Genomic DNA, 13,848 nt, shown 5'->3' with positions numbered 1-13,848 from the left:
GTACTCGCTGTGCCCTAGTTTTGCTACTCAAGTTGATTGTCAAGTTGCATATTGCACTATGTTTTATTTATTTCGTCGAGTATGCTAAGGAATTCCTGCCCAAGTGCTTATATCGCGAGTATTTCATGTGATACAAGCGATGTGATTGGGTGGCATAACCGCTGCACCCATTCCCACGACCCAAATTTTGTTACAGTTGAACCACATCCACGTGGAATGTTTAACAATCGGATGTTTATTCGCAGTACTTATCACAACATGTCAAGAGTGCAACATTTCACTTGGCATGCTACAATTTTAGCAGCTTTCAAGAGTTCAAGGAATGCCTGACTCTCTGTTCTTGCACGTCAAAATAGGGACGTTCATAAGCAGGTCAACAGTATGTTCCCACTGGTTTCTAGTCGTTTGGAAATGGCAAGAGCAGCGAGCTTTTGAGTACTTGAATCACAGCGTACCTTTTCAAGTGCAGGCTTCAATATACGAGGAGTGGCCCGGGAGTGCGCTGGGCACCGCTCTCTTCTTGTCAGATTTTGGTATTTTCGTTGAAGTCAGCGGCAAGGAAGTGCTTACTGCAAACAACGGAGTAATTCAATGCTGCGTTTGGCTCCCATTTCTTTCGCAAGGTCACCGTTAGCTATTGCTGGCACAACTCCAGGAATCTTGTGGTGTGATACTCCGGTGTCTTTGTTTCTTGCACTTGATATGCACAAAGGCACGCAACAGTGCCTGCCACATGATGAATGCTATCTGTACGCAAAACTGAAGCAAATAACACTTCACGACATCTTCCTGCGCACGTCAACATCTGCAAACGAAAATTTTCTTGCTGATCTCCCACGAATGGTTGTCACGAGCCTGTGCACCACCGGTACTGAGGGGAGAGGGTGCTTCATGCTAGTGTCAGCCAACAGCGCCACAAGCAGCATGCACTGGCAGATGAGAAAAGATGACAGGAAAGAGTGTGATTGAACTGGAGAGGCTCTTTTGACAGGCATAGTTTTATAAAGGAGGCGTTGATTGGAATGAAAGTTACTTTTTCAGTGCACCTAATTTTTCAGCATAAAAGATATCTTGATTGAGACGAGGTTGAAACATATGTTCTTACAATTAAAGAGTGTAAAAATAAAGTTTTCTCTGCTATCATACTTCTTATACTTGCTTTAAACAACTTTGTTAACCCCTTGAGGGTTTTCGCCGTACATGTACGGCAGAAGCTTCCTGGTACCAAAGGGTTGTTGTCGTACATGTACGGCATAGCGCTTATTTTTAAAACACGCGCCTTTTTCGATCATTTCTCTCACTTGGCCTGTGCTCACACACTTTGGGAATACGTGGAATTTTTTTAATGCGCCAATGTCTCTGCGTTGTATTTTTATTTTGCTTCCCAAAACGGCGCACCGGCTATCGCTTGCCCATCCGAGCACGTTCGCAGTGCAGTTGGTTTAAAGTGCGCGCCTTTTTCGACCATTTCTCTTGCTTTGCATGTGCTGCCACGCTTTGGGAATATGTGGAATTTTTTTCATGCACCGATGTCTTTCCGTTGTTGCTTTTTTTATGCTTCGCAAAACGGCGCGCCGGCTATCGCTTGCGCAACCGAGCACGTCCGCGGAGTGATTGGTTTCAAACGCGCGCCTTCTGCGATCATTTCTCTTGCTTGGAATGTGCTGCCATGTTTCGGGAATACGTGGAATTTTTTTTAATGCACCGATGTCTCTGTCTTTCTTTTTTTTTTTGCTTTCCAAAGCGGCGTGGCAGCGTTCAGGTGCGCATCGGAACGCGCGCATGCAGTGCGGCTGGTTTCTGTTTCGTCCTTCTGGTGGTTTTCGCTTCTTGCGCCCGCAAAGCTGATGGCTGTTTGGTTTCTAATCTCTCAAAGGGTGACCACTTGTTACTCTCTCGTTTATTGCACCCCGGGGCGCGATTACAGCTGTTTCCGTGCGGCGCTAAATTACACAAACGACACCGCCGTGATTGCGTTTCCTGCTTTGGGGTCTCGGAAAAATTAACTACGTCTTGTTGGCGATAAGGCGGAGGATTACTGTAGATTTTTCACTCGTTTTGCTTTCCGGACGGCCGCGCCACCATAGTTTTCTACTGTGCGCTCACTGACGCAGTTCGCTTACGCTATGGAAGCGCGCCGGTTGCTCTGCTGCCGGTGAGTCGAGCAGCGATTCTTCCGGTGCGGACTATTCTCCAAGTGCCGAATCAGAATCTGATTAATTGGATTTCAGTTTGTCAGACGAGGATTTTTTGACGAGTTCAGACTCCGATGACTATCAAGGAGCGACATCTGAAAAACGTGCGCAGCGAGCCATGCTTCAATGACTATCACATGCTGAAAAGTTTTTAGTGTTAGAGCACGAACATTTTTAACCGGAAAAGTACTCTGGTGCGCTTATTTTTGTATGTCTGTGAGCTATGTTTAATACAATGCATAATTTTTATTTATAAAAAACTGTTAAGCTTTCTTTTTCAGGATTTTGCTTGATTTTACTGCAAATAAACCATGCGTATGTAACAACAAAAGTGATTTTTTCATCACTTTACAGTCACGAAAAAAAATCTTAGACAACTTTTTTCTTAAATAGAATCGTCTGAAGGATTTATTTCAGCAATAAAAAATTACACATTTTTGGACTGGGTTTCGTGAAAAAATTCGACCCTCAAAGGGTTAATGAAAATAAAAGGAGTTTAATTGTCTTCGAAACATACAAGAAACAACAAATTTTGGTTTTGAACACAGGGCTAAGAAATGGGTCATTTCGGGGAAATTTTTTTCTGCCTTTTTATTGCAATGGCAATCATATGGACTCTCATGGCGTATTTTTTCCCATCGCCATCATGTTTCGTATGAAGTTCAAATTGACAATGTCGCCACATGCATTGTATGTGCCATGAGTGAGGGAAAGCACACAAGCGCTGCCAGCGCACATCACTCAAGCAGAGATTAAACATGCTGGCTGTTTCTATCACACAAAAGGTGCATGGAAAAGGGAGCCAGAGGTGTGTCCACATGGGTCTGGCAGGACACGCATGCTTTGACAGACTGGGCATGGCCACACACGCTGTATCCCATATCTTTAGAGGTGATCAGCAGATGGCTTATAGCTTTGTACATGTTGTGCCCTCATTGCAATGTTTTCATTCAGGCCATCGACAGCACAATGGTCGCTTCGCTTGATGCAGCAGTTGTGTTTTCTAACAATGTGAGCTGCTAGCCTTACTTCATATATCATTCCAATTTGCTGCTATTGCGTTCATTGCTTCGCCCTTACGTTGAAACTATGACTTTTTTTATCATATTTCTTTTTTGAGATATTTTTGTATGCATGCTTTTCTACACGCTAAATGTGCGGGAAAATGTATTTAGTGTGAAGAAGTTTATTGACGTCCAAGGACACTATGATTATCAATGATGAGGCAGTGTGAGGCACCGTCCAGCGAGCCGAGCATTGGCGACGCTGCTGAACGGAGGCGCATCTTCCTCTTCACAATCACCCCTGCTGAAAAAGAGCCATCCTGATGACCTAAGAAGTTTGAGGCAGAGGCTCATGATGGGGCTTGAGACGGGAAACACGTCCAGCTGGCACATGTCATGGATGGATGGAAACAATTTTATTGTTTTAAACAACTTTATTGGGCACATGTCATCCAATCAAGAAACTGGCTCGATAAGAAAATTAACCTGATAGGTTTGCTTCAAGGCACAGTAAGGCCCTTCATACTTTTGAACAAGCTTTGTGGAAGGTCCCCGAGTTTGACATTGGACAGATAGCCATACAAGAGGCCTTAGGGCATGGCTAGGATCTGGAAGTGAGGTGGTGCGGTTTCCCTTCACGCGTTGCTGCTCTCGTGATGTAAACTTGCGGGTGAGGCATTCTTTGGCTTGTCGAGCAGCTTCGGAGACGGGTAGACACTTGGGAACATCAGGACAGCAAGGGAGGAGAGTGTCGATAGTATGGGAAGGCTAGCGTTCGTACGGGAGAAAGAAAGGCAAGAACATTGTACAGTCAAACCTCGTTAATACGTACCCGCTTTAAACGTACTAACGGTTAAAACGTAGTTGCGACGAATCCCCGACCGAGTCCCATAGAGCTCAATGCATTCGCTGACCGCATAAGCCGTAGTGGTTCGCCCTGTGCCTACCGGTTAGTGCGTACCCTGCGTACCGCGACAACTTTTTGTGCCATAAAATTTTACTGCGCCGCTCAACTTCCCGACGCCAGAATGTGCCGCCAAAGGTCTTCCGCCTTTTTGAGAAGTGCGCAGACCAGTCGATCCCCGATTCCGACTTCCGCGCGATTGCGTCGACGCCTTTGCGGGTAAGCATCGGGAAAGAACGAAGGCGAGGTGGCGGCCACCGACGAACGCGCCGACATGACTTATCGCCGACAACCTTATCACAATAAGTATCTTCAGCTATCTGCTCGGGCACGCGTGCGGCGCAGCGCTACTTTTTAAGCCTACTGCACGCTTTTATTAGGCGACAGCCTGAACGCGCTGGGCCGCCGATCGCTGACGCTTCGTTGTGCGCGGCCATCTTCAAGGCTGAAGTTGAATTGATGGCGCAAATGCTCGGGCAGGATCGAAGAACTTCAGCCATGTACCAACTAGCCCGACAGCAAACGCTGCTGAGCCGTCATCAGGCGCGCACCGCGTTGTAGAAGCGAAAGCAGATCGCTGTTGCGTAGTTAGCGTTGCGGGTCGCGGGCGCCGAGAAACCTCGCTGCATTAACGCTATCACACTAAACGCACGTGTACGATACAGCAAGCGTAGCGCGGTTGTAACCATACTGCACGCTTTTATTAGGCGACCACCCAACGCACCTCCGTCCGCTGCCAGGACCGCTAGAGCATCGCGGAGTGCGCATCGCTTGCATGAAGCTCGTCATCGCTGCGTTAACCGAACAAGCTACTCGCCGCATCTGTGCACGATCTGGAGCGAAGTGGGTACGAACAACCATAGAGTTTCCTACAATACTTATTAGAGGGAACTCTGGCGCTAGTGTCTATGGGAGCTGCAACGCATGACAGTTCAGCCAGCATGGGAATGATGGGTAGTACACAAATTTGTCTAAACTTCGTACTTTCGGCTCCGTTTGGCTCCGCGTCGGCTGCATCCGCTTTGTCGCAAAACGAAGTTCAGCAAAAGTCAGCAGTTTCACTTCGCCACTTTAACTTCTTTAGGCTCAGCGATTCAAACCTGGTCACGAAGTTCACAACGGTCTATTCTTTTATCCGAAACAAAAGCCAAAACACACAATAAACAAAGCCACAAGTACGTTTGAAGCCGCAAGCACGAAGACTAGGCAAATTTGTGTACTACCCATCATTCCCATGGAAGCTGAACGATCGCAGCGCCAGAGTCCCCTCTAGTTAATTTTAGGAAACTCTATGCGAACAACATTCCCACGATAAATGCGCGCGTGCGGCACAGCAAGTGGCCCAGTAGTGACGGCGTGAGCCGAGTAGGCGACGCGCTGCACGCAACTAGTCGGGAGACGATCGGCTCCACGCAGCCGTACCGCGTTTCACTGGAACTGTGTCAGTTTTCGTTTAGTAGCAAATCGCGTTTAGACGCATGCACATATACCGCGGAAAGCAGACACTGTCCGTTCTGTCGCTATGTCGGTCACTGCGTTGACCGCGTATCCCGGACCCTGCAATAGTTCGAAATGCTCTTCGGCGTCGCCACTGCGCGCTATCGGGCGGTCGTGCGAGTGTGCCAGGATCTTTTCTCCACTTTGGCAAAAAGAAAGAAAAGGCTTTGCGGTGGGTACTTTAGGCAATATTTGCTGTGGCACTCTATTTATTTGCTGGCGGCGATGGCGTACGCTAGGAGATGCAAATTTGTACTTGGTGTTTAATGCGTACTACCGTTTAGTGCGTAGTTATGCCGCGTTCCCGGCAGGTACGTATTAACGAGGTTTCACTGTAGTTCGTATCATGAGGTTGTATGTGAATGTTACATATGGTACAACACAGTCCCAGTTACCATGGTCATGTGCTATGTACGTTGAGAGCTCATATCATGCAGTCAAAGCGTTCTGTGACCCCGTTAGTCTGCGGGCCGTATGCCGTGGTCGTCCACTGAGGGATGTTGCATTCCGAGAGCAGAGCTTCAATGACCTTGTAGAGAAAAGCGGGGCCTCTGTCACTAAGGAGTTCCCGAGCTGCGCTATGTCGAAGTATGAAGCGGTGTAAGACGAAAGAGGCGGCATCCCGAGCAGTAGAACTTTGCAAGGTGGCAGTTTCGGCACAGCGTGTCAGATGGTCGACAGCAACTATTGGCCTCGAGGAGTTACGGAGTCGCCCTCTATCGGACGCGCCTCGATTGCGTGCTAGGCAGGATACCGCCGGTGCGCTCCCCATAGGTTTTGCTGTCGGCACTCTACAAAAACACCTCGCGGAAGCCCTCCAGGGCATTTCTGTAAGTACTTTCGAAATGAACTGTGTTCTTTACTGTCAAAATAATCATTTTCGACGAACTTAAAGCACAAGGTAGTCTACAGTCGCTGTCTCTTTGCAGAAAACCGAGCACCCGCTTCACGCTGTCACCGCGTTGGAGACCCCTAAACCGGCTTCTTGCGTGAAAGGTAGTCACTCGCTGAGTGCAAACTATCTGAAATATCTCGTTAGAGTAGACTGCCTGTATAACCAAACGGAGCATAACAGAAAGAAGCCTCAAGCCAGCGATCGCACGGGTTCTCGACGACTGACGGTGCCTCTGCATGTATGAGCGTCTGCATGTATGTTCGTACTGATGGTTTCGCTTTTGCTACGAGCGCGTTTTGGCGCCGCGCTGTGAACTTTAGGCCGCAAAATATGAGAATTTGTGAGTAAACAAACAACTACTGTTGCACGGACGCTATCAGAGCAGTTCAAAAACAATATCCTTACAACTGGGGCTTCGGTGCGCATGGCAACTTTGTGATCTGCTGTCCCAACGATTCAGTGTTTTTTTTTTTTTTTCGGTCTAAATTCGGGTACATTTCAATGTCATTTGACAAGTTGTCTTGCACTGCGTATTGATCGGTCTTCTCAGCGGGCAAATGCCGCTGCTTCTGTTTCTTTATTCAGCGCATTCGTTTCGTTTGGTGCTCACACAAAACGTGAGCAAATGCGACGCCTTTTTTTAATGCTCCTTAATTATCGTTCCGTTTGCATTCCAGTGAACTTGCCGCTCTCTGTCATCAACAAATTCATAGACCAAAGCTTCACCACTTCGAGATTGCTGGTGGAAGGAGAACCAGTCTACGAGACCGAGCATGTAGTATGATGCGACGCCTAGGAAAAGAAAGAAAATACAGTAACGTTTGCCGGACTTGTTCTGCAAACATCGGCTGTCAACTAGGACCCACATGAACTTGAAATAGCGGTGAATAAAATAGAAGGTATTGCAGCAACCAGCAGCCGCAAAACAGGATAGTAAATGTTTGGCGAGTCCCCCAGCAATTTTGGCAGCAGTGTCGTGTCTAACGCCAACAGGGTGGCATCTTTCCCACGTAAATAAATGAGGCTCCAAGAAAATACATGGGGTTGGCCGGTGAGCCGATCATCGGTGGTCCGATCACGGAGGCAATGCAAAATTTATGTAGCTTATGAAGCAACGCATGCCTTATCAAATGGGAAGGTTGCCCGTCGGCGTCCCGCGTCGGCGGCATGAACACGAATGATGCAAAAAATAATCGTCACGTGATGGTGTCACCATATGACTTCACAGATTGCCAAAATATGTAGCGTCATTATGACGTCACATGATGACGTATTCACACGTCATGGTCGCTTTGCATTGCCTCCGTGATCGGTCACGGAGGCCGTGCAAAACCGCGTTAGGCGCAGAACGCTTTTGGAGGGGGGCGTGGGAGAATCAGTACATCGACTGACAAGAAGAAGATGGCTTTCGCCTTCTAGTCATCTTTAACGAATGCATAAGGGACCCTGTGCGTTTTTTTAATTTAACGTATCTAAACAATGACTTGCGCATCTGCAGTCGATTTTGTGGACGCTGAGCGCGGGGCCGACGATCAAGAGGTCGCATTGGAGGGTTCTGAGATGGCATCGCACGTGGTAAAAGCTAGCGCTTTTACCATCCTGTGGCAGATATGCATCATTTGCCGGCGGGAAGCGCGCGCGAGCCATCGTCTCAGTGCGCGCTGTCTGCTACTCACCGAACATCGCAGGCCCGACACAGTAACAAAAATCTTCGTCGCGGAAGTGCTTGTTGCACACAAGACTCATAGCGGATGGCTACTTGCCGGTTCTTAGCTTTACAGCCCATGTTTCACGCTGTTTCTTGTCCCGCGGTTACCAGTGCAGGCTGACACTGGGCTCCTTTGCGTAAGCGCGGCACTGCGGCACCGAGCGGTAGAGCCCCGTGTTCGTCGCCTTCAGAGGCAGCCACTCTAGTACAATGGTTTCAGTTGAGTAGAAAATGAGAGAAAACTTCAGAATTTGAACATACCGCAGCGCATATGGGACTTGAAACTCGTTTTCAAAGCACGCGGCAGTGCGCCACAAGCAGCTGACGCGGCCGCTGAGACCACGTGATCCTGCCAAGCACGTCACGCCGACGGTGGCGCCGGCGTTTCCAGTGGTGGGCCTCGAGGCCAATAATCTACCGATCGCTATCAAATGTCATTAGAAGGGGGCCGTTGAGGTCAACGCCAGTGCGATCGAATGGCTTGGCAGGGCATGAAAGCGGCTGCAATGTGCCAGTCGCACGTAAAGGTGACGATTTGCAATGCTGGCACTCCGGACAGCACTGCACAAATTTCTGCACAAAATTGTACGTGCCACGCCAGTAATAGCAATGGCGACAACGTTTATATGTCTTCGACACTCCAGTGTGGCCACATTGCGGATTGTCATGAAAAGAGATTGTGACCGCAAGCTGTGTGGAATGATGAGTAGCCACCTGCGGCTATCGGCAGTGTAGTTGCGGCGATGAAGCAGTTGATCGCAGATGGTGAAATGGAAAGCTTGGTGCCAGAGGGATCGGGGTACAGGAAGGGTGGATGTGCCAGATAGATAATCAAAAAGAGATGCCATCCACGAGTCATGACGTTGTTTGGTTGCAGTCGAGTCGAGATCGAGAGATGTTGAGGCCCGTGTACTTATGGTACATTCGACTGGTTGTTTTCGAGCGCTCCAGAGCGCTCTCACGACGTGCGTCACGTTCGGCTGGTCGAAATCAAGCGCTCTGAATACGTTCGGCTGGTTCTTTCAGAGCACCACCCTCCATTTCAGAGCGCTCTGAGGCACTCTCACTATGAAGTCGGAGCGCGACCGAGATCTGGCACAGCTCCGGTCACGTGAGTTTGACAATTTCCGTCAGTGCATCATCTGCTGCGACGTTTGTAGCAGAAGCTCTGTGTGAGCGCCATCCGTGTTCTGCAGTACGCTGCTTCGCAACCTCAAGGGCGCATGCTATCCACGAAGCATGCCGAAGAAATGGTACGCGAAGGCTTTAGCCATGCCATCGTTGCTTCTTTCTGTCATGGAAGCCGACGACGACGGTAGCAGCAGCAGCAGCTCCGACAACATCCGTATCGTTCACGAAGACAAGTTTGATTAACTGTTCGGCCACCCGAAAACGATACCTATAAAGTCATTATGTTGGAAGTGCATTCCCGATGTATACCGAGAAGGAGGTAAGCAATGAAATGAAATAAATACCACAAAATGTAATGTTTCTTTCCACTTTAGTTCCGCAGGAATTACCGACTGCCACGGGAGACCTGCTTTTACGTCTCGAATTACGTACTTCCGCTTCCGGTTTCTGGTTGCTCCAGCGAGACACTGTACGTTCGGCTCGGACAAGCTTTCTCCGTTTCCGATCTCGAGCTTCCCAGGTGTCGTTGCAATCTGAGTCAGAGCGTGGCAGTGCCCAGTCAAATGTACCATTAGATTTGCCACCTTTTTTCGTTTTGTCGTGTACATGAAGAACGAAAATAAAAACATGATTGATTGATTGATTGATTGATTGATTTAGGTGCACGTTAGGGAACCCAAGGTGATCGAAATTTCCGGAGCCCTCCACTACAGCGTCCCTCATAATCATATCGTGGTTTTGGGACGTTAAACCCCCGACATTATTATTGAGATCGAGAGATGACAAGGGGTGGGCGCAAGTGGTTCCTCATGATGAATCTGGAGGTAAAGGTGAATGGGACAGGGCATCTGCATCAGAGTGCTCTCCTCCGCACTGGTATATTATGCAAATATCGTACTCCTGGATGCAGAGTGCCCGTTGTGCTAGGTGGCCAGAAGCGTCTTTCAACGCGGCGAGCTAACAAAGCGTGTGGTGATCCTTTACTAGATCAAATGGCCAGTCGTATAAGTATGACCGGAACTTGCCAAGCGCTTACACCAGAGGCAAACGCTCTTTTTCAGTAATGCTGCAATTACTTCCAGATTTCGTCAGCATGTGACTTGCTTAGGTAATAGCGCATTCTGAGTAGCTGGGCTTTCGTTGAGTGAAGACAGTGCCAAGCCTGACACCAGTGGCATATGTGTGTACTTTGGTAGTAGCTGTTGGATCGGAGGGAAGAAGATTAGGTGAGGAAGTGAGAAGGTGACACAGTGTAGCAAAGGCGACATCGCATGCAGTGGACCAGGATGAGAGGTCCACGTCGCCACAGAAAATCTGGGTCAGTGGTAACATGGTTGCTGCAAAATTGAGAACAAAGTGCTGGAAATACGAATGCAGGCCTACAAAACTGCGAAGTTCCTCCATGGTTATCAGCTTGGGAAATTTTGCGACTGCATGCAGTTTAGCAGGGTCTGATAAAGTGCCTTGTTTGGACACCATGTCGCCTAAGATGATCAGCTCCCGTGTGGCGAAGCTAAGTTGCAGGCCAGTGTTGCTTAGACAAGTCAAAATGAGCGTAAGGCAAAGTAGGTGTGTAGGGAAATCAGGCGGGAAAAGCACAACATTGTCAAGGTAACAGAGACGCATAGACCACTTTAGGCGACACAGCGTATTATCCATAAGTCATTCAAATGTGGCAGGCGTGGTACAAATTACAAAGGGCATCACGTTAAACTCGTATAGGCCGTCAGGTACAATAAATGCAGTTTTCTGGCAATCTGCTTCAGCCATTGAAACTTGCCAGTAGCCAGACCACAAGTCTAGCGACGAGAAGAATTCTGCTCTTTGAAGGTGGTGTCAAGGGCATCACCAATGCTCATCTAGGGATAACTGTCCTGGCACGTTATCTTATTGAAACGGCGGTAGCCTACGCAAAAACGGATAGATCCATCTTTCTTACGAACAAAGACGACAGGAGATGCCCAAGGACTGTGGGATGGTTGAATAACCAAGTCAAAGGTGTGCTATAAAGCACATCTTTGACTTGGTCAGTAGTGATGCGGCGCTCTTCTGTGGAGATATGGCATGGTCCTTGACACTCTGGCTGGTGCAGACCGGTGTCAATGTAACGTTGCACTTGCGACATGCGGCCCAGTTGAGGTTATGACACATCGAAAGACTTTCAAAATTCTTCCAGAAGACGAGGAAGGTCGACGCGTTTAGCAATGGTGAGGATATTGGTGATGGCACTGGGAAACAGATCACTTGACGACTCCTTGAGCACTGAAAGGGCATATGGCTGGTCGCCATAGTTATCCGGGACATCAAATAAAAATGAAGAGTCGAGGTCTTCAGAGTGGCTGAGACATTCACCTACAAGCAACGTAACTGGTGCAGGGAGGGGATTGAAGGCAAATATATTGCTGTAATTGGCGGTGCTGTCAAACTTTGCTAAAGGTAGCGGTAGAGCTTTACAACTTGTGAGGACGTTGGGCGGCGGGAAAAAGACCATAGCATCAGTGAGGGCGTGGCAGAAGATGAAAACAAGTTCGAAAGACCCAAGCGGTATATCAGTATCCTCACGAATGAGCAATTTAGGTGGCTTATGAAGAGCTTCATGTGTTGATGCAGTGCACAATGGTGAAAACTTGACTTCGGTGCATGCGCATGCGCAGTTGATGATGGCATTATGGTGGAATAGGAAGTCCCACCCGAGGATGACGTCATGCGAACAGGTAGAAAGTCCAATAAACTCAACGATGTACAGATTGCCTTCTTTAAACACTCTTGCAGTGCAGGATGCGAGAGGTGTCACTTGCTGCACGCTTGCGGCATGCAGCAACAGTCCGGAAAGCGGCGGTGTCACCTTGAGTAGTGAACGGCAGAGATTACTGGCTATAACAGAAATGGCTGCGTCGGTGTCCACAAGCGCAAAAGTACAAACACCTTCAACAGTTATTGCAGCCATGTTAGCAGGAGAGGAGCAAGGATGTGGGCCTTTCGAAGATGGCACAGTTCTTGCCTATGGAACTGCGGTGCTTAGCTTTCCTGGTCGGAGGGTCTGGGCCAGTGACGCATTAGAAAGAGCTGGAAGTAGGGGCGGTCAGTAAAGACATAGCGCAGTGAGGGACCAGGGGGAAGGGCTGGCTGCCATATTGCGACGATCGGGCGTATCTGAAAGTTTGAGGGTGACGTCAGCAATGGTGGGGGAGGTGTCCGGGAGTGCAGTAGGTGTAACGAACGGGATGATTGTCAGGTGTCCTCAAAGGATTGTTGAGTGCCGCCTAGGATGCAGTATGAACAGGCGGCGGTGTAGGCGGTGAGTGAGGCGGCTGTGGAAGCCTTCACACTTTCTGCGCATACATGAGGGGCGCTGCCACAGACTGCACCGCTTGCGCACAGGCAAGAGAAGTGGCGACAGGCTGCACTGCCTGCGCATAGGTAACTGGGGCGGCAGCAGGCTGCTCATGGTACACAAAGGAAACAGCATGAGCAACCTCCTCGGAAATGACAGCGTGGAGTATGGTGGGCAGACTGGAGGTGAACTCGGGAGTGAAAGGCAGCAAGGAAAGTTGCCGGACTACATCCTCACTGACAAAGTCTTTGACCTGCTGAAGCAATGTGGAGTGATCAGGCATGGTGGACAGTCAAGACTGGACAGCGACTCACCGCTTCTCAGAGGCTGCCTAGTCCAGGCTCATTGCTTCTTCAATTCATCGTAGCTCTGGCACAAGTTGACGACTTCAGAAACTGTGCACAGATTTCTAGCCAGGAGCATCTGGAACGCACCGTCATCAGTGCTTTTCAGGACTTGCTGAATCTTGTCAACTTCGTTCATGGCGTCGTTGGCACGTCTACAAAGTTTGACGACGCCTTCTATATATTTTGTGAAGCTTTCTCCAGTCTGCTTGCGGACAGCCGGTCAACCAAACATTTCAGAAAAGGACTTCTTGAAAGTTGACCATGTGGGTATGTCATGTTTGTGATTGTGGTGCCACAGTTCACTGGCACTAGTAAGATAAACTATGACGTGGCTTAGCTTGTCAAGTTCCTCCCACTTGTTGTGCACGCTCACCAGTCTGCAGTTGGTAAGCCAGTCTTCCACGTTGGTCTCATCTGCACTGCTGAAGGCCTTTGGGTCCCTTAGTCAAGGAACCCTGGTGCAAGTGATGGACTGAGGCGAAGGCACCAGTTGGTTTGTATTGTTGGTCATGACGGGTGGAAGCGTGCAGCTTCACAGCTCCAGTTTGTAGCGACAGGGAACTCCTGCACCCCTCCACCATTGGTGAATAGATTTATTGTCGGTCCAAGGACACTGTGATTATCAATGGCGAGGCAGCATGAAGCACCATCCAGCAAGACAGCAGCGATCAGAAGTGTGAGCCAAGCGTTGCCAATGCTGCTGAACAGAAGCACGTCTTCTTCTTCTTCACGTTAGATTCTTTTACGTACTGGTGCTTCTAACTTTAAAATGTCAGAAATGGCATACCATCTATAGAGTGGCAGTTCCTGCATGTCAAAAGAATAATAATAGT

General features: G+C 48.8%; 1 protein-coding gene across 1 annotated transcript in view; it reads left to right on the top strand.

Annotated features, from left to right (window-relative positions):
• The window catches only part of LOC119393143 (TBC1 domain family member 5), an 89,371-nt gene that overhangs the window by 58,768 nt on the left and 16,755 nt on the right, over window positions 1-13,848 (top strand). The window lies entirely within an intron of this gene.

The sequence above is a fragment of the Rhipicephalus sanguineus genome, chromosome 5 (assembly GCF_013339695.2).
Source record: "Rhipicephalus sanguineus isolate Rsan-2018 chromosome 5, BIME_Rsan_1.4, whole genome shotgun sequence".
Taxonomy (NCBI): domain Eukaryota; kingdom Metazoa; phylum Arthropoda; class Arachnida; order Ixodida; family Ixodidae; genus Rhipicephalus; species Rhipicephalus sanguineus.
The sequence above is the reverse complement of the archived record's forward strand: the minus strand, read 5'-3'. Positions and strand labels throughout refer to the sequence as shown.